General features: G+C 46.8%; 1 protein-coding gene across 2 annotated transcripts in view; it reads left to right on the top strand.

Moving 5' to 3' along the window:
* The window catches only part of MID2 (midline 2), a 907,753-nt gene that overhangs the window by 9,800 nt on the left and 877,260 nt on the right, over positions 1 to 20,693 (top strand). The gene's annotated exons all lie outside the window — the stretch shown is intronic.

Here is a 20,693-nt window from a genome sequence, read left to right as displayed (position 1 = left end):
GTCGAAACAGGGGAGGGGGATATGTGACAAGAACACTGGGATAGTGTTTGAGGGCAGGTATGTTTGTCCCAGGTTCTTGTCTTACATGTTTTAAAAAGTGTTAACTTCTAGGAAAAATGCTTTTGGTTTTGTCAGAACCTTTTCAGTTTGCTGTAAAAGCTGGGTATAGGCTCTAAGAGAGAGATAAGGAGAGTTCTAGACATTGGGCCCAGTTCGGGTCTTTGGCCTCACAGAGGGCTAATCAGGGTTTCAGCTGTGTAAGTGTGTTATAGGGCTGCTAGCCTGATTAGTAGGGGCAGACTGCCTGGGAAGGCTGCAGGATCTGTGTGTGAGAGACACGCTTTCTGATGCAAGTAAGCTATACAGTATGTACTAAAGAACTCTGTGTTTTGTTTAGTGACAGTTAGGAATATCTTATGTTTAGTTAGTGCCGGACAGGCAAGGTATTTTTATTTTGGGGTTTGTTTTGTTTTCTGTTTCAATAAAACTGGCCGGGGTCAGTTGTACCAGAAACTGGACTTGTGTTGTTCCTCAGCTGCTGCGTGCTGCCATATTCCCCAGGAAAAGGCGCCTTGCACCCCTACAGTGTTACAATAGATATATGTGTGTATTTAAATGTGTATATTCGTATTACAATTTATTGTGAATGCTGAAGTAAAGTTATTCCTTCTCATGTGCTGGTCGCTCTGTTGATAAAGCTCTAGGTCAGCCGTGACAAGATGGTCTTGAATCCTCACGAGGAGTCCGAGTGTTTATTCTTTTCCCGCAGTGGATAAAGTGAAAGTCAACCCCAGGTCTGCGCGGGGCCCTGTCACAACGGATCGTATACAGGAAACTAAGTGATATTTTAATTATATGCTTTGATGTTATTTGCATTACATACGCATGGGGGAGTGCTTGTATTCAGAAATGGTCGGTTACCTTGTCATCCAATATAATTACCTTGGAAGAGATGGGATATTCCTTCAGTTGGGTTTTATCTAGAACATTGCAGTATGCTGCTGTGCGACTACTAGAGGTATGGGACTCTTGGGTTCGCGGGGCAAATTCCATGCTCGTCTCGCCTAGGAGGGTGTTGTGGTTTCACCAAGGGAATGCTGAGGCTGACTCCGAGAAATACTGCAGGATCTTCCCTATGAAGGGGTAACCTGGTTTGGGGATGGCTTTGTTAAGTTGATCTCGGCAGATACCACTGGTAAGTCTATCTTCTTGAGCTATGTTCCCTCACAACGGTTGGTGACGCATTTTTTGTAGGATGCAGTCATTTGGACCGGTTGGATACCTTTTTCTCTAACGTCCTAGAGGATGCTGAGGACTCTGTAAGGACCATGGGGTATAAACGGCTCCGCAGGAGACATGGGCACTGTAAGACTTTAGAATGGGTGTGCACTGGCTCCTCCCTCTATGCCCCTCCTCCAGACCTCAGTTAGATCCTGTGCCCAGAGGAGACTGGATGCACTGCAGGGGAGCTCTACTGAGTTTCTGTGAAAAGACTTTTGTTAGGTTTTTTATTTTCAGGGAGCACTGCTGGCAACAGGCTCCCTGCTTCGTGGGACTGAGGGGAGAGAAGCAGACCTACTTTACTGATAGGCTCGGCTTCTTAGGCTACTGGACACCATTAGCTCCAGAGGGTCGGAACAGAGGTGTCGTCCTTGCTGTTCGTCCCAGAGCCGCGCCGCCGTCCTCCTCACAGAGCCGGAAGATAGAAGCCGGGTGAGTATATGAAGAAAGAAGACTTCAAAGGCGGCAGAAGACTTCAGATCTTCACTGAGGTACCGCGCAGCGGTCGCGCTGCGCGCCATTGCTCCCACACACACACAAGGCACAGCATGGGTGCAGGGCAGCAATAATCACCTCAAATGAAACTGGCAGCATTCATAGATACTGCGGAGGCAGTATATTATTAAATAAATAAATAAATGAGCGGGACCGAAGCCCGCCGTCGAGGGGGCGGGGCTTGATCCTCCGGCACTAACCAGCACCATTTTCTCCACAGCATGCTGCAGAGAAGCTGCTCCCGGACTCTCCCCTGCTGATCGCAGTAACAGGGGGCAAAAACGAGCCCGGTGGGGGGCACATTATTTGGTGCAAAATTGTATATTTATAAAGCGCTGTTTAGGCTGGGACTTTTGGTTTCAGTATATTGTGGCGCTGGGTGTGTGCTGGCATACTCTCTCTCTGTGTCTCCAAAGGGCCTTATTGTGGGTCAGTCCCCATATTTCAGTTATCTCAGTGTGTGTGGGGGTGTCAGTACGTGTGTGTCGACATGTCTGAAGTGGAAGGCTCGTCTAGGGAGGAAGCAGAGCAGATGGTTGTGGTGTCTCAGTCGGCACAGCCGACACCTGATTGGGTGAACATGTGGAATGTTTTGAATGCTAATGTGGCTTTATTACATAAAAGATTGTACAACGGAGTCCAAAGACAATGCTGGGAATCAACCCATAGCTTTTACTGTGTCACAGGACCCCTCAGGGTCCCATAAATGTCCCTTTACCCAGATAGCAGACACTGATACCGACACGGATTCCGACTCCAGTTTCGACTATGATGAGGCGAGGTGGCACCCAAGAGTCGCCAAAAGTATTCAATATAGGATTATTGCAATAAAAGATGTTTTGCATATTATAGAGGACCCCTCTGTCCCTGACACGAGGGTCTGCATGTGTAAAGAAAAGAAACCTGATGTAACTTTTCCCCATCTCATGAGCTGAACACTTTCTTTGAATAAGCTTGGGAGACTCCTGACACGAGACTGCAGGTTCCCAAGAGAATTATTATGGCGTATCCTTTCCCCTCAAAGAACAGGTTACGGTGGGAATCCTCGCCCACAGTGGACAAGGCCTTAACGCGCTTGTCCAAATAGGTAGCACTACCGTCCCTGAATAGCAGCTTGGGCTGATAGCTTGTCATCTGACATTGACACCCTAGACAAAGATAGTATTGTGTTGACCTTAGGTCACATCAAGGACGCAGCGTTATATATGAGAGAGGCTGCGACAGATATTGGGCTTTTGGGTTCAAGAGCTAATGCCATGGCAGTTTCTGCTAGAAGGTCCCCGTGGACCCGTCAATGGACAGGGGATGCTGACTCAAAGAGGCATATGGAGGCTTTACCTTACAAAGGTGAACTTTTATTTGGGGATGGCCTCGCGGACCTGGTTTCCACAGCTACCGCGGGTAAGTCTTCTTTTTTGCCTTACGTTCCCCCACAGCAAAAGAAAACACCTCATTACCAGATGCAGTCCTTTCGGTCGCATAAGTTCAGAAGGGGGCGTGGCTCTTCTTTCCCCGCCAGAGGAAGAGGTAGAGGGAAAAGAACACCGGCTACGGCTAGTTCACAGGAACTAAAATCCTCCCCGGCCTCTACCAAATCCACCGCATGTCGCTGGGGCTCCGCTATGGGAGTCCGCACCGGTAGGGGCACATCTTCGACTCTTCAGCCAAGTCTGGGTTCAGTCGGATTTGGATCCTTGGGTGGTCGAATTTGTATCCCAAGGCTACAAACTGGAGTTCGAAGATGTGCCTCCAAACCGATTTTTCAAATCGGCCTTGCCAACTTCTTCCCCAGAAAGGGAAATAGTTTCGGCTGCCATACTAAAGCTGTGTCAACAGCAAGTGATTATCAAGGTTCCCCTGGTGCAACAGGGGAAAGGGTTTTATTCAACCCTATTGGTGGTCCCGAAGCCGGATGGCTCGGTCAGACCAATTCTGAATCTAAAATCCCTAAACCTATATTTGAGGAGGTTCAAATTTAAGATGGAATCTCTCCGGGCAGTGATGTCCAGCCTGGAAGGGGGGGATTTTATGGTGTCACTAGACATAAAGGATGCATTCCTTCATGTTCCCATATATCCTCATCAGGCGTACCTGAGATTCGCTGTACAGGATTGTCATTACCAGTTTCAGATGTTAACGTTTGGGCTTTCCACGGCACCGAGGATTTTCACCAAGTTAATCTTCTCCGCTGAGAAGAAGCTCCCCATGCTCTCTCCTGCAATTCACGGTAGAAAAGGGTAAAAAGAGAGGGGGGGCACATAATTAGGCGCTAAAAACACAATATACAGCAGCTACTGGGTTAACATTAAGTTACTGTGTTATTCCTGGGTTTATAGCGCTGGGGTGTGTGCTGGCATACTCTCTCTCTGTCTCACCAAAGGGCCTTGTGGGGGAACTGTCTTCAAAAAGGGCATTCCCTGTGTGTGTGGTGTGTCGGTACGCTTGTGTCGACATGTCTGATGAGGAAGGCTTTGTGGAAGCAGAGCGAGAGCAAATGAATGTGGTGTCTCTGCCGACGGCACCGACACCTGATTGGATGGATATGTGGAAGGTTTTAAATGATAATGTTAATTCATTACATAAAAGGTTGGAAAAAGCTGAAGCCTCAGGACAGTCAGGGTCCCAGCCCATGCCTAATCCTATGTCGCAGAGGCCGACAGGGTCTCAGAAGCGCCCACTATCCCAAATTATTGACACGGATACCGACATGGATTCTGACTCCAGTGTCGATTACGATGATGCAAAGTTACAGCCAAGATTGGCTAGATCCATCCGTTATATGATTATAGCTATTAAGGATGTGTTGCACATCACAGAGGAAACCCCAGTCCCTGACAGGAGGGTTCATATGTATGGGGAAAAGTAGCCGCAGGTAACTTTTCCCCCCTCACACGAGCTCAATGAGTTATGTGAAAAGGCTTGGGAATCTCCAGATAAAAACTGCAGATTTCCAAAAGGATTCTTATGGCGTATCCTTTCCCGCCAACGGACAGGTTACGCTGGGAATCCTCCCCTAGGGTGGACAAAGCTTTGACACACTTATCCAAGAAGGTGGCCCTGCCATCACAGGATACGGCTACCCTCAAGGATGCTGCGGATAGAAAACAGGAGGGTACCCTGAAGTCCATTTATACACATTCAGGTACCTTACTGAAGCCGGCAATCGCGTCGGCCTGGGTGTGTAGTGCTGTAGCAGCATGGACGGATACCTTATCTGAGGAACTTGATACCTTAGACAAGGATACTATATTAATGACCCTGGGGCATATTAAAGATGCTGTCCTTTATATGAGAGATGCTCAAAGAGACATTAGCCTACTAGGTTCTAGAATAAATGCTATGTCGATTTCTGCCAGAAGGGTCCTGTGGACTCGACAATGGACAGGTGATGCTGACTCAAAAAGGCACATGGAGGTTTTACCTTACAAGGGTGAGGAATTGTTTGGGGAGGGTCTCTCGGACCTGGTCTCCACAGCTACGGCTGGAAAGTCAAATTTTTTGCCATATGTTTCCTCACAGCCTAAGAAAGCACCGTATTACCAAATGCAGTCCTTTCGATCACAGAAAAACAAGAAAGTCAGAGGTGCGTCCTTTCTTGCCAGGGGCAGGGTCAGAGGAAAGAAGCTGCACAACACAGCTAGTTCCCAGGAACAGAAGTCTTCCCCAGCTTCCACTAAATCCACCGCATGACGCTGGGGCTCCACAGGCGGAGCTAGGCCCGGTGGGGGCGCGTCTCCGAAATTTCAGCCACAAGTGGGTTCACTCCCAGTTGGATCCCTGGGCAATAGATATTGTGTCTCAAGGATACAAGCTGGAATTCGAGGTGATGCCCCCTCACCGATACCTCAAATCGGCCCTGCCAGCTTCCCCCTTAGAGAGGGAAATAGTGTTAACTGCAATTCAAAAATTGTATCTTCAACAGGTGGTGGTCAAGGTTCCCCTCCTTCAACAAGGAAAGGGTTATTATTCGACCATGTTTGTAGTACCGAAACCGGACGGTTCGGTCAGACCCATATTGAATTTAAAATCCCTGAACATGTACCTGAAAAGGTACCGGTTCAAGATGGAATCGCTGAGAGCGGTCATTGCAAGCCTGGAAGGGGGGATTTTATGGTGTCTCTGGACATAAAGAATGCATACCTTCATGTCCCCATTTATCCAACTCATCAGGCGTACCTCAGATTTGTGGTACAGGATTGTCATTACCAATTTCAGACGTTGCCGTGTGGTCTCTCCACGGCTCCGAGAATATTTACCAAGGTACTGGTGGAAATGATGGTACTCCTGCGGAAGCAAGGGGTCACAATTATCCCATACTTGGACGATCTCCTCATAAAAGCGAGGTCAAGAGAGCAGTTGCTGATCAGCGTAGCACGTTCTCTGGAAGTGTTACGGCAACACGGCTGGATTCTAAATATTCCAAAGTCGCAGTTGGTCCTTACGACTCGTCTGCCTTTCCTGGGCATGATTCTGGACACAGACCAGAAGAGGGTTTATCTCCCGATAGAGAAAGTTCAGGAACTCATGACATTGGTCAGGGACCTATTAAAACCAAAACAGGTGTCAGTGCATCACTGCACTCGAGTCCTGGGAAAGATGGTGGCAATATACGAAGCCATTCCCTTTGGCAGGTTCCATGCGAGGACCTTTCAATGGGACTTACTGGACAAATGGTCCGGATCACATCTTCAGATGCATCGGTTAATCACCCTATCCCCCTGGGCCAGGGTGTCTCTCCTGTGGTGGCTGCAGAGTGCTCACCTTCTCGAGGGCCGCAGATTTGGCATTCAGGACTGGGTCCTGGTGACCACAGATGCAAGCCTCCGAGGGTGGGGAGCAGTCACACAGGGAAGAAATTTCCAAGGTCTGTGGTCAAGTCAGGAGACTTGCCTTCACATCAACATCCTGGAACTAAGGGCCATTTACAACGCCCTACGTCAAGCAGAGACCCTGCTTCGCGGTCAACCGGTTCTGATTCAGTCAGACAACATCACCGCTGTGGCTCATGTAAACCGACAGGGCGGCACAAGGAGCAGGGTGGCAATGGCGGAAGCCACCAGAATTCTTTGCTGGGCAGAGAATCACGTAAGCACACTGTCAGCAGTGTTCATCCCGGGGATAGACAACTGGGAAGCAGACTTCCTCAGCAGGCACGACCTCCACCCGGGGGAGTGGGGACTTCATCAAGAAGTCTTCGCACAGATTGCAAGTCGGTGGGAACTGCCACAGGTGGACATGATGGCATCCCGCCTCAACAAGAAACTACAGAGGTATTGCGCCAGGTCAAGAGACCCTCAGGCGATAGCTGTAGATGCCCTGGTGACACCGTGGGTGTTACAATCGGTCTATGTATTTCCTCCTCTTCCTCTCATACCCAAGGTGTTGAGAATCATAAGAAAAAGAGGAGTGAGAACAATACTCATTGTTCCGGATTGGCCAAGAAGGACTTGGTATCCAGATCTGCAAGAAATGCTCACAGAGGACCTGTGGCCTCTTCCTCTAAGACAGGACTTGTTGCAACAAGGGCCCTGTCTGTTCCAAGACTTACAGCGGCTGCGTTTGACGGCATGGTGGTTGAACGCCGGATCCTAGCAGAAAAAGGCATTCCGAATGAGGTCATTCCTACGCTGATAAAGGCTAGGAAGGATGTGACAGCTCAACATTATCACCGTATATGGCGAAAATATGTTGCTTGGTGTGAGGCCAGGAATGCCCCTACGGAGGAATTCCAGCTGGGCCGTTTCCTTCACTTCCTACAGTCAGGAGTGACTTTGGGCCTAAAATTGGGTTCCATTAAGGTCCAGATTTCGTCCCTATCCATTTTCTTTCAAAAAGAGCTGGCTTCTCTACCTGAAGTTCAGACGTTTGTGATGGGAGTGCTGCATATTCAGCCCCCTTTTGTGCCCCCAGTGGCACCTTGGGATCTTAACGTGGTGTTGAGTTTCCTGAAATCCCACTGGTTTGAACCACTCAAAACGGTGGAATTGAAATATCTCACGTGGAAGGTGGTCATGCTACTAGCCTTGGCTTCGGCTAGGCGTGTGTCAGAATTAGCGGCTTTGTCACATAAAAGCCCCTATCTGGTTTTCCATGCGGATAGAGCAGAGTTGCGGACCCGTCCACAATTCCTGCCAAAAGTGGTTTCATCTTTTCATATAAACCAACCTATTGTGGTGCCTGTGGCTACTAATGACTTGGAGGATTCCGAGTTGCTTGATGTTGTCAGGGCTTTGAAGGTTTATGTAGCCAGAACGGCTAGAGTCAGGAAAACAGACTCGTTGTTTATCCTGTATGCTTCCAATAAGCTTGGTGCGCCTGCTTCAAAGCAAACTATTGCTCGCTGGATCTGTAACACGATTCAGCAGGCTCATTCTGCGGCTGGATTGCCGCTGCCTAAATCAGTTAAGGCCCATTCCACTAGGAAGGTGGCCTCTTCTTGGGCGGCTGCCCGAGGGGTCTCGGCATTACAGCTGTGCCGAGCGGCTACTTGGTCATGTTCAAACACCTTTGCAAAGTTCTACAAGTTTGATACCCTGGCTGAGGAGGACCATGTGTTTGCTCATTCGGTGCTGCAGAGTCATCCGCACTCTTCCACCCGTTTGGGAGCTTTGGTATAATCCCCATGGTCCTTACGGAGTCCCCAGCATCCACTAGGATGTTAGAGAAAATAAGATTTTACTTACCGGTAAATCTATTTCTCGTAGTCCGTAGTGGATCCTGGACGCCCGTCCCAAGTGCGGACTTCTTCTGCAATACTTGTATATAGTTATTGCTGCAATAAGGGCTATGTTATTGTTGCATCAGGGTTGAACTGATGCTCTGTTGTTGTTCATACTGTTGACTGGGTAAGTTTATCACAAGTTATACGGTGTGATTGGTGTGGCTGGTATGAATCTTGCCCTGGATTACCAAAATCCTTTCCTGGTACTGTCAGCTCTTCCGGGCACAGTTTCTCTAACTGAGGTCTGGAGGAGGGACATAGAGGGAGGAGCCAGAGCACACCAGAATCTAAATTCTTTCTTAAAGTGCCCATGTCTCCTGCGGAGCCAGTCTATTCCCCATGGTCCTTACGGAGTCCCCAGCATCCACTACGGACTACGAGAAATAGATTTACCGGTAAGTAAAATCTTATTTTTTTAATCTACCTTGATATAGGCATTTGTCAGGATAATTATGATGCTACCAAGTTCTCAAAATGCTTTATTATTTTAAAAAAGTTTATGAGGTCCTCCAATTATGTCAGTTTAACATTTTTGCATCCTATTGTGCTACTCCCAATTAATGACAATTGGTGACGTTTTCTCCTGGACCTTTTGGCAAGAAAATTGTCATGAAAGGGTCAACCCGTGTTGTAATTCCCGGGACTTCGGAGACACGGGAATTATGACTGGGGTTGACCCTTTCACACAGACAAAATACCCGTGTTGATCTGCAAATTACCAGATCGAAATTGTCGACCTGGTAATTTGCATGTCTGTGTGAGAGGGGAGGGGGGGGGGGGCTCAGGCAGGTCTCGGCAAAACTACCGGCACTGAAATGCCGGGTAATTGCTGGGACTTTCAGACATTTCAGTCTGAAAGGGGTATCAGTTGACCTTCAGGATTTCTGTCTTTTTCCTTTAAGGTTTTTGACTACTTCCTTCTACTTCTATTTCCTATTATTCCTTCTGCTCTGTACATTTCGGTTTTGTTCTTTTGTTGAAAGGTGATTAGATGCTGTCTATTTATATACATTTCCTCTTCTTGTGTATTGATGCTTATTTTTACCAAGACACAAGTTTCAATCAAGTTCACATTTCCTGTTGATTTAGTGGGTGTTTTTAACTTATTTATAAACCATGAATGAGCTTAAAAATTCACAAAGGACTCTAATTGTTAAACAGTCCTATTGTCAGCACCAATAGACACAAGACCAAGAATAGTGCTGATTGCTGAATTAGGACACACAAAATATTAAGAGGCTAGACAACTGTAAAAAGAAAAATCTCTTGCATTCATTTAGTGGAGAGCCATAAAATGCAGGGAGCTTGCTCAATCATTCAACATAACTTATATGCAAAATATGAACAAGGATACATATAAATTTACAGATAAATTATTTAGAAACATATGTCTTTACCAAAGCTGTCACAAGCCCTGATTCAGAGATGGGCGCAAATGTCGCTGGCACTGTGTCTTTGTACATAGCAGCTGTGCGAAAAAATGCAAAAGCCGCAGGAGGTGTCTTGTATAAAAAGACACCCACAGTTGGCTTCTCTGATATGCTGACTGGGTCTGAATACGCAGCATCAGATCAACATCGCGACCAGCGGTTGCTGCACTGGACCTCTGGGTAACCCTCAGGTTTCTCAGGAAGTCTGGCAAAACCATGCTGTGAGGGCCAATGAAACTGCCACTGGCTTTGGCACACCCAGAAAATGGCGCAGACCAGTGGCGGTTGCTGCCCCTGGGCTACAGCTCCGACCACACATTGCAGGGGGAGCTGATTAGCGCATATATTCATACATGTATGTAATATATGTGCTGGCTTGCCTTACCTAGGGATCAGCATCTGCCACTGTGTTTATCACTGACCTGCCAGCTGCCGAAGCATGAGATACATCTCTCTATCATCTTCTAGAAGCTTGCCCCCCGACTCCCACTGGCTAACAGGAGCTGCGATGATCAGGTAAACTCTGCGGCTTCTTGAATATGTCTGTAGTGCATTAGGGCTCTGGGTCTTAGGTTAAATTTAAGCAGGCTGTCATTGTAAATAGTTATGTAATCTGAAGACAAAAGTGAAAATGAAATTTGAGGCAACACAGAGCCCTGTCAGAGAAATAAATGTAAGATGGCACTGGGTTTGTGATGCTCCCAGAGTTTTGTAAGTACAGAACCATAGTAGCATGCATGGGGCAAAAAGACAAAACTTGTTACTGGAGCACTTTTATTAGTAAATGATGACTGAAAAGTTTAAAACATAACTTTTTATATGGTACCCTTATAAAAAAGTTCACTAGTTAGGTGTACTAACTAATATTAAAAGTATTTTTCTTATATGTCCTAGAGAATGCTGGGGACGCTTCAAGAACCATGGGGTATAGACGGGATCCGCAGGAGACATGGGCACTTAAAGACTTTGAAAGGGGTGTGAACTGGATCCTCCCTCTATGCCCCTCCTCCAGACTCCAGTTTAGAATCTGTGCCCAGGCAGACTGGATGCACAACTGAGGAGCTCTACTGAGTTTCTCGGAAAAGACTTTGTTAGGTTTTTTATTTTCAGGGAGTCTGCTGGCAACGGTCTCCCTCCATCGTGGGACTTTGGGGAGAGAAGTCAGACCTACTTCTAGGGAGTTAAAGGCTCTGCTTATTGGCTACAGGACACCATTAGCTCCTGAGGGTTTGGAACACTAGGTAAGCCTAGGGGTTCACTCCCAGAGCCTGCCGTCGCCCCCCTTGCAGAGCCAGAAGTCAGAAGACAGGTGAGTAGAAGAAGATAGAAGACTTCAGTGACGGCTTTCTGAGGTACCGCACAGCGATCGCGCTGCGCGCCATGCTCCCATACACAGCGGCACTGCAGGGTGCAGGGCACGGGAGGGGGGCGCCCTGGGCAGCATTAAAGCACCCCTTTAAAGGTTGGCAGAGTGATATTGAAGTGCCTTGGCGCTAAATTCATACCCCCGCCGGCATTATCTGTTTGTAAAAGAGCGGGCTGAAGCGCGCCATGTAGGGGGCGGGGCTTAGCCCTCACAGCTCTCATCAGCGCCATTTGCTTTCCAGGAGCTGCAGAGACGCTGGTCCTTCCTCACCACTGCTATCACAAGTAACAGGGTGCAAAATGGGGGGGGGGGGGGGGGTGGCGGGGGCACAGCAAATTTGGTGCAAAAATAAGTGATTGTAAAGCGCTGCAGGGTCTGAGGCAATATATATATAAAGTTTCAGAACCGGGACAGGTGCTGGGTTGTGAGCTGGCAAACTCCCTCTGTGTTTCTCTGACAGGCTTTACTGTGGGTCTGTCCCCCTTTTGGCCCAGTGTATCTGTGGGTGTCGGTACAGGTGTGTCGGCATGTCTGAGGCGGAGTGCTCTTCCCAGGAGGAGACTGTGTTGGGGGCAGAAACGGCTGTGGGAGTGACCCTGTCGGCACCGCCGACTCCTGACTGGGTAAATGTGTTGAATGCTTTGAATGCTAATGTGGCTCTTATTAATAAAAGACTAGATAAATCTGAATCTCAGAACCAGGTATGGAAGAAATCGGTGGAGGATGTGTTATCACAGGTACAGACCCCCTCGGGGTCACATAAACGTTCGTTTGCACAGTTAACAGACACAGATACCGACACGGACACTGACTACAGTGTCGACTATAGTGATACCAGATTAGACCAAAAATTGGCAAAAAGCATTCAGTACATGATTGTGGCAATAAAAGACGTGTTGCATATCACCGAGGACCCTGCGGTTCCTGATACTAGGGTCTGTATGTTTAAGGGAAAGAAACCAGAGGTAACGTTTACTCCCTCTCATGAACTGAATGCCCTTTTTGAAAAAATGTGGGAAAATCCTGACAGAAAGTTTCTTATTCCCAAAAGGATTCAAATGGCGTATCCGTTCCCCTCTGGGGATAGAGAGAAGTGGGAGTCACCTCCCATTGTAGACAAGGCGCTGTCACGGTTGTCTAAAAAGGTGGCCTTACCATCTCCTGACACGGCAGCCCTTAAGGATCCTGCGGATCATAGACAGGAAAATACGCTAAAATCCATTTACGTCACCATAGGTATACTACTCAGACCAGCTATTGCATCTGCGTGAGTAGTGCTATAGAAAAGTGGGCAGATAACTTGTCATCTGATATAGATACCCTGGATAGGGAGGCCATCCTTTTAACGCTAGGTTATATCAGGGACGCTGCAGCCTACTTAAAGGAAGCGGCGAGAGATATTGGCCTCTTGGGATCAAGTGCAAATGCCATGGCAGTCTCAGCTAGAAGAGCATTGTGGATTCATCAATGGAATGCTGATGCTGACTCTAAGAAAGCTATGGAGTCTCTACCGTATAAAGGTGGTGTATTGTTTGGTGAAGGTCTCGCTGAGTTGGTATCTACGGCTACCGCGGGTAAGTCGTCATTTTTGCCTTATGTTCCTCCACAACAAAAGAAAGCTCACCACTTGCAGATGCAGTCCTTTCGGCCAAATAAATACAAAAAAGGCCGAGGTTATTCCTTCCTTGCTAATAGAGGAAGAGGAAAAGGTAAAAGATCTCCGGCCGTGGCAGGTTCTCAGGAGCAGAAGTCCTCCCCGGCTTCTGCCAAATCCACCGCATGACGCTGGGGCTCCTCTGCGGGAGTCCGCACTGGTGGGGGCACGTCTCAAACTTTTCAGTAATTTCTGGGCTCGTTCGGCCCTAGACCTGTGGATTCTGGAAATAGTGTCCCAGGGATACAAACTGGAGTTTCAAGACGTGCCCCCTCAACGTTTTTTCAAATCAGCCTTACCAGCTTTTCTTCCGAGGGAGGTAGTATGCGATGCAATAAAAAAATTGTGTCGGAATCAAGTTATTGTCAGGGTTCCCCCAGCACAACAGGCAGAAGGCTTTTATTCAAGCCTGTTTGTGGTCCCGGTCCCGGACGGCTCGGTCAGACCAATTCTGAACCTATAATTCCTCAATCTTTACCTAAGAAAATTCAAATTCAAGATGGAATCTCTCCGAGCAGTGATCTCCGGGGATTTCATGGTGTCGGTCGACATAAAGGATGCCTACTTACACATCCCCATATATCCTCCGCATCAGGCTTACCTGCAGTTTGCTACTCAGGATTGTCATTACCAATTTCAGACGCTACCGTTTGGTCTATCCACGGCTCCGAGGATTTTCACCAAGGTAATGGCGGAAATTATGGTTCTCCTTCGCAAGCAAGGAGTCACAATTATTCCTTACCTGGACGATCTCCTGATAAAGGCGAGATCCAAAAACAAGCTGGAGCAGGACATTTGCGCTCTCCCTGACAGTTCTGCAACAACATGGTTGGCTCCTAAACCTGCCGAAGTCACAGTTGAATCCGACAAAGCGGCTGTTGTTTTTGGGAATGATTCTGGACACGGAATTACAGAGAATTTTTCTTCCAGAAGAGAAGGCTCTGGAAAGTCAGAGTTTGGTCAAATAAATTCTGAAACCAGCGAGAGTATCAATTCATCAATGCACTCGGCTGCTGGGGAAGATGGTGGCGGCCTACGAGGCCATTCAGTTTGGCAGATTCCATGCCAGGGTGTTTCAGTGGGACCTGTTGGACAAGGGGTCTGGATCTCATCTGCACATACACCGGAAAATAATCCTATCCTCCAAGACCAGAATCTCACTCCTGTGGTGGCTGCACAGCTTTCACCTCCTAGGGGGACGCAGGTTCGCGATCCAGGACTGGATCCTAGTAACCACTGATGCGAGTCTCCGAGGCTGGGGAGCAGTCACACAGGGGGAAAAATTCCAGGGAAAATGGTCAAGCCAGGAGGTTTGTCTACACATAAATGTACTGGAGTTAAGGGCCATTTACAATGGCCTCCTTCAAGCGGAACGTCTTCTTCGCAACCGGCCCGTCCTAATACAATCGGACAGTATAACAGCAGTAGCGCACATAAACCGTTATGGCAGAACCAAGAGCAGGGCGGCAATGGCAGAGGCCACAAAAAAATTCTCAGCTGGGCGGAAAGACATACAAGCGCTCTGTCAGCTATCTTTATTCCAGGAGTGGACAACTGGGAAGCAGACTTCCTCAGCAGACACGATCTCCATCCAGGAGAGTGGGGTCTTCATCAAGAGGTTTTCACAGAAGTGACAAGTCTTTGGGGAATTCCTCAAATAGACATGATGGTGTCTCGCCTCAACAAGAAACTTCAGAGATATTGTTCCAGGTCGAGGGACCCTCAAGCAATAGCGGTGGACGCGCTGGTTACACCATGGGTGTTTCAGTCGGTGTACGTGTTTCCTCCGCTGCCACTCATTCCAAAGGTGTTAAAGATCATAAGAAGAACAAACGTTCAGGTGATCCTCATTGCTCCGGACTGGCCAAGGAGGACTTGGTATCCAGATCTTCAGGAATTACTCATAAGAGATCCGTGGCCTCTTCCTCTACGAGATGATCTGTTACAGCAGGGGCCGTGCGTATACCACAACTTACCGCGGCTACGTTTGACGGCTTGGCGGTTGAACGCCGGATCCTAGCCCGAAAGGGTATTCCCAGTGAAGTTATTCCCACACTTCTTTGGGCTAGAAAAGTAGTAACGTCTAAACATTATCACCGTATTTGTAGAAAATATGTGTCTTGGTGTGAATCCAAGAAGGCTCCTACGGAAGAATTTCAGCAAGGGCGTTTTCTCCATTTCCTGCAAGCAGATGTGGATGCGGGTCTAAAATTAGGCTCGATTAAAGTACAAATTTCGGCCTTATCGGTTTTCTTTCAGAAACCATTGGCCTCCTTTCCAGAAGTTCAGACTTTCGTGAAAGGAGTTTTGCACATCCAACCTCCATTTGTGCCCCCAGTGGCACCATGGGATCTTAACGTGGTGTTGCATTTTCTTCAATCACATTGGTTTGAACCTTTACAGAAGGTTGAATTGAAATTTCTCACTTGGAAAGTGGTCATGCTATTGGCCTTGGCATCCGCAAGGCGGGTGTCTGAGTTAGCGGCTTTGTCTCACAAGAGTCCTTATTTAATTTTCCATGAGGATAGAGCGGAGTTGAGGACTCATCAACAATTTCTGCCGAAGGTGGTTTCATCGTTCCACATGAACCAGCCTATTGTGGTACCAGTGGCTACTGACGCCTTCCAGGAGTCAAAATCTCTCAATGTGGTCAGGGCTTTGAAGATTTATGTCGTCAGAACGGCTCCACTTAGGAAAACGGAAGCTCTATTTATCCTGTATGCTGCCAACAAGATTGGAACGCCTGCTTCAAAGCAGACAATTGCGCGCTGGATCTGCAATATGATTCAGCATGCTCATTCTACGGCTGGATTGCCGTTACCAAAATCAGTGAAGGCCCACTCTACCAGGAAAGTGAGCTCATCCTGGGCGGCTGCCCGGGGAGTCTCGGCATTACAACTCTGCCGAGCAGCTACTTGGTCGGGTTCAAACACTTTTGCGAAATTTTACAAGTTTGATACCTTGTCTGATGAGGACCTCATGTTTGGTCAGTCGGTGCTGCACACTCTCCCGCCCATTCTAGAGCTTTGGTATAAACCCCTTGGTTCTTGAAGTGTCCCCAGCATCCTCTACGGACTAAGAGAAAAGGATTTACCGGTAGGTATTAAAATCCTATTTTCTCATACGTCCTAGAGGATCTAGGACGTATGAGAAAATAGGATTTTAATACCTACCGGTAAATCATTTTCTCTTAGTCCGTAGAGGATGCTGGGCGCCTGTCCCAGTGCGGACTCTATCTGCAGTTATTAGTTATGTTTACACACAGGTTGTGTTATGTTGTAGTCAGCCTGTTGCTGACATGGTTCATTCCGTTGACTGGGTTTCTGTTAAATGCCATGTTGTACGGCGTGCTTGAGGTGTGAGCTGGTATGTATCTCACCATAGTTAACAATAAATCCTTTCCTCGAAATGTCCGTCTCCCTGGGCACAGTTCCTATAACTGGAGTCTGGAGGAGGGGCATAGAGGGAGGAGCCAGTTCGCACCCCTTTCAAAGTCTTAAAGTACCCATGTCTCCTGCGGATCCCGTCTATACCCCATGGTTCTTGAAGCGTCCCCAGCATCCTCTACGGACTAAGAGAAAAGGATTTACCGGTAGGTATTAAAATCCTATTATGTTACTGCAGCATGATACACTTAAAGTATATCTAGTTTCAATTTAAACATTCTTCATGTAATCGGGATGTAGTTATGTGACTGGCGGTCAGGAGACCACTGGTCACAATACCCCACTGGTCACAATACCGACCACTACATCCCGTCTGCTTAAAATCCTGTCAGTTGATATGCCAACCAACAGGGACTATTCCCACTCTGTGGGTGTCTACGACACCCACAGAGTGGGAATAGAACCTGTGGCAAGCACAGCGATCCCGCAAGGGGCTTCATTGCACTCACCCCCGCCGGCCATCTCACAGCTGGGATCCCAGCGTTGGTCACACATATCCAACCCATGTAATCATATGTGCGTGTTCATTTGGATGTGTTGTATTTTATGGCCATCTCTAAATGAAGAACAACTAATGTAGCTGACTGTAGTGTGTGTAACACTAGTCTCTAATTGCAAGTCATTTCTCACCCTGCTCGGGCTGTAAGCAGTGTCAGACTGGTCAATGAAGAGCCCACCGGGGTGGAGTAGTAGTAGGGACCTATGTGTAGGGGTGTGGTCAATCTCCACAGGAGGTGTAGCCAGTCACCACAAGGATTTGGCTAACCATTAGAGAGTGCATGGTCTGGGCCCCTTGATAAATATATAACTACTGATAGCGCATGCAATGTACCAGATTAATAACAGCTGTGCACTGTAGAAAATACACCACAGTCGTATGCAGTATAAGGTAACATGTATAATGTATAATTCAAGTCCTCAGTCTGGAGCCTATTCTATATTATCACTCTTGGCAACACTGCACCCTTTGGTCTGGAGCACCACTCTATTCAATACACAATTACACACAATGGCCCTCATTCCGAGTTGTTCGCTCGCAAGCTGCTTTTAGCAGCATTGCACACGCTAAGCCGCCGCCTACTGGGAGTGAATCTTAGCTTCTTAAAATTGCGAACGAAAGATTCTCAAAATTGCGACCACACACCTCTTAGCAGTTTCTGAGTAGCTCCAGACTTACTCGGCATCTGCGATCAGTTCAGTGCTTGTCGTTCCTGGTTTGACGTCATAAACACACCCAGCGTTCGCCCAGACACTCCTCCGTTTCTCCAGCCACTCCCGCGTTTTCCCCAGAAACTGTAGCGTTTTTTCGCACACACCCATAAAACGGCCAGTTTCCGCCCAGAAACACCCACTTCCTGTCAATCACATTACGATCAGCAGAACGAAGAAAAAACCGTGAGTAAAAATCCTAACTGCATAGCAAATTTACTTGGCGCAGTCGCAGTGCGAACATTGCGCATGCGCACTAAGCGGAAAATCGCTGCGATGCGAAGAAATTTACCGAGCGAACAACTTGGAATGACCCCCAATGAGCGATCCACCCGGCGCTGTCTAAGTTTAAGATGTACTAATCTTCCTGGGTTTTGCTGATGGAGTAAGTGTTCCTCCCAGAAAATAAGAGAAAAACAAAGTGTTCAAATGAAATCAATCCTCAGACTCACCATTTATAAGTGATCTGCATTCACATAAAGGTATCTTTTAGGGATTCATCCGACCCGTATTGTCACTCTGTTCCACCATTAACCAGTGTAGAAGCCCTGTGGATGCTAACTCACCTTGGAACAGGTATTAGCGTTCCTCAAAAGCTTTCCACCTCCGGTTAGGCTCAGAAATTGTAGTTTAGAGGAGGAGGGGGTCCCCAGAGAGTGGGGCCCACCAAGGGTTTCCCATGTACCCTTGTGAGCCGGTCCAACCTTGGCTGGAGGCACAGAAATGGTTCAGATATTACCATAAATGTAAGGTACCTGGAATAAGGACGTTGTCCAAAGTCAGTATCATTGTTTTGGTTCAGGGTAACAGCTAGATACAGATAAGCAGTGAGGTCAGATGCCCAAATAGACTAGTATAACGTAGCTCTGATAGGTAAAGGTTACATTTGCAACTGATTAGAGCTGCCTGTGTCTGAGGTTATTTAGGAGAGAGTTGTGCTAGTGCACTTTGCACATAGAACACTGTTGCGAGCTTTAATCTAGAGACAGAGTGGAGAACTGCTGAATTCCTGTAGTTGGGCAAGCCTATGATAATGACTTGCCCTAAAACTATTAACTGTCACATCCCTGTTGGGACCAGTACGAGATCCCGGTGGTCGGGATCTCGGCAGTCAGGAGACAGATGCCGGGAGACCGACAGCTACTATGCTATTTGGGCAGCTGAATCAGGATACAAGTAAAGACCAACCTAGGGTAGGTAGTGGATATTCTGCTGACATTTTGCACTGTGACCCAGGGTCCTCTACCTTCAGTACCTAGGAAATTGACTGAAAGACATTGTTCTATATTAAGTTATATTTTACTTTCTATATGCATGTAGTATGGCAGTTCTCATTCATAAACACAAATGAACAGATATGAAATAGGGTGCTCTGTATGCATGATTCGATTTTGGGGGATTTCTCCTGGGAGAACAGATAAAACTCCCAAATCAAGTCCTCTACTTCCATGAAGTGGGTGGGATCATGATGACGCTATGTTGATGTCACTTGCCCTTGGAAAAAGTGTGGGCAATTAAACTTCTTTGGCCATTTAATAACATCACTATTGCATGGAACTGTCTAGTAAAACAATGAAAGCAAATGTCTGACATTTTGTTATGGTTTTTGTAGTACAGTATGTGCACCTCAATGCAATATTAGCAAAGTAGCAGTACTGAATATATGGCAGTGACATGCGGTGAGGTGAGGCTCAGCCTTTCCTGTCATACTAACGTATACGCCAGAGTTTTGACTATATAAAGTATATGAAGAATAGAAAGAATATGTTAGAAATATCTTCTTTGTATTATTCTACTCATTTTTATAGTCAAAACTCTGGCGTAAAAAGTCTGACAGGTGAAGCAGTGCCGCACCTGCCTATCTTTTCCACACATCTCCGATCAAACGTCACTTTATATTCAGCAGTGGCTCATATATTGTGTAAATCTGGCTATGGTGCTAGCCAATGCCTCTTGAGCCATTTACCTCATCGCACAACCCTGATATATGGCAATAGATGTGTCCTCATACACCTAACCTCAATATGCCATGCACCACAAGATGCCTGATGTAAGTGAGCCGGCATTTCACGGACAGCTCTGCTAACGTTGGACATCTTTTTCTGACGAAAATGCATCTTATTCATCATGTCAGTAAGAAGCACAAACAGATACAGCCACAATCTCACACAGAACATAGGCATGCAGCATATCATTTTAGTCAACAGAGTCTGCTTGTGCACCATATTTGCATGGCGATGCGAATAAGACACATTTTCTGAGAAAATTACCAAAAAGACACGCAACGTTATTAAATGCACTCACGACTAGGTGCGACTAGAAAGGATGTTTACTGTGATTGCAGCAACAATGAGAGAGGACACATCTGTATATACCTTTATGTTTTACTTAAAACTTATTTAAAATGGAGTAAACTGTAATAAATGTTTAGGGTCGAATTCTGAGTCAAACACAAGTCATAGAAACATAGAATTTGATGGCAGATAAGAACCTCTTGGCCCATCTAGTCTGCCCCTTTTTATTTTTTCCTTTTGGCAACTTCAACCCTATCTGTTCCATAGGTCTAGGCCTTTGTAAGGATATTTTTATGCCTCAGCCTCTACCACCTCTGATGGTAGGCTATTCCACTTATCCAATACCCTTTCTGTGAAGTCATTTTTTTCTCAGATTTCCTCTCAACCTCCCTCCCTCCAGTTTCAGTGTACGTACTTGTGTTCTAATACTTCTCTTCCTTTGAAGAATGTCTCCCTCCTATACATTGTTGTAACCTCTATATATAATTGAAAGTTTCTATCATGTCCCCCCTTTCCCTTCCCTGCTCCAAATTATACCTGTTAAAGATGTTTTAGTATTTCTTGTTAAGTTTTGTGATGTAGGCCATGCACCATTTAAGTGCCCTTCTTTGTAAAGTAATTGTATTTATATAGTTCTGGAGATATGGCCTCCTGTAAGTGTTTAATTTGCATGTAGAAATCAGTGCATCAAGATGGTTCAACTTCATAAATATGCACCTAGCTTAAACTCCAATTAGCACTTGAAAAAGCTGGGTGCATATTTATGAAGTTGAACCATCTTAATGCACTGATTTCTA

This window comes from Pseudophryne corroboree, chromosome 8 (assembly GCF_028390025.1).
Source record: "Pseudophryne corroboree isolate aPseCor3 chromosome 8, aPseCor3.hap2, whole genome shotgun sequence".
Classification (NCBI taxonomy): Eukaryota; Metazoa; Chordata; class Amphibia; order Anura; family Myobatrachidae; genus Pseudophryne; species Pseudophryne corroboree.
This window is presented reverse-complemented; position numbering and strand designations above follow the sequence as displayed.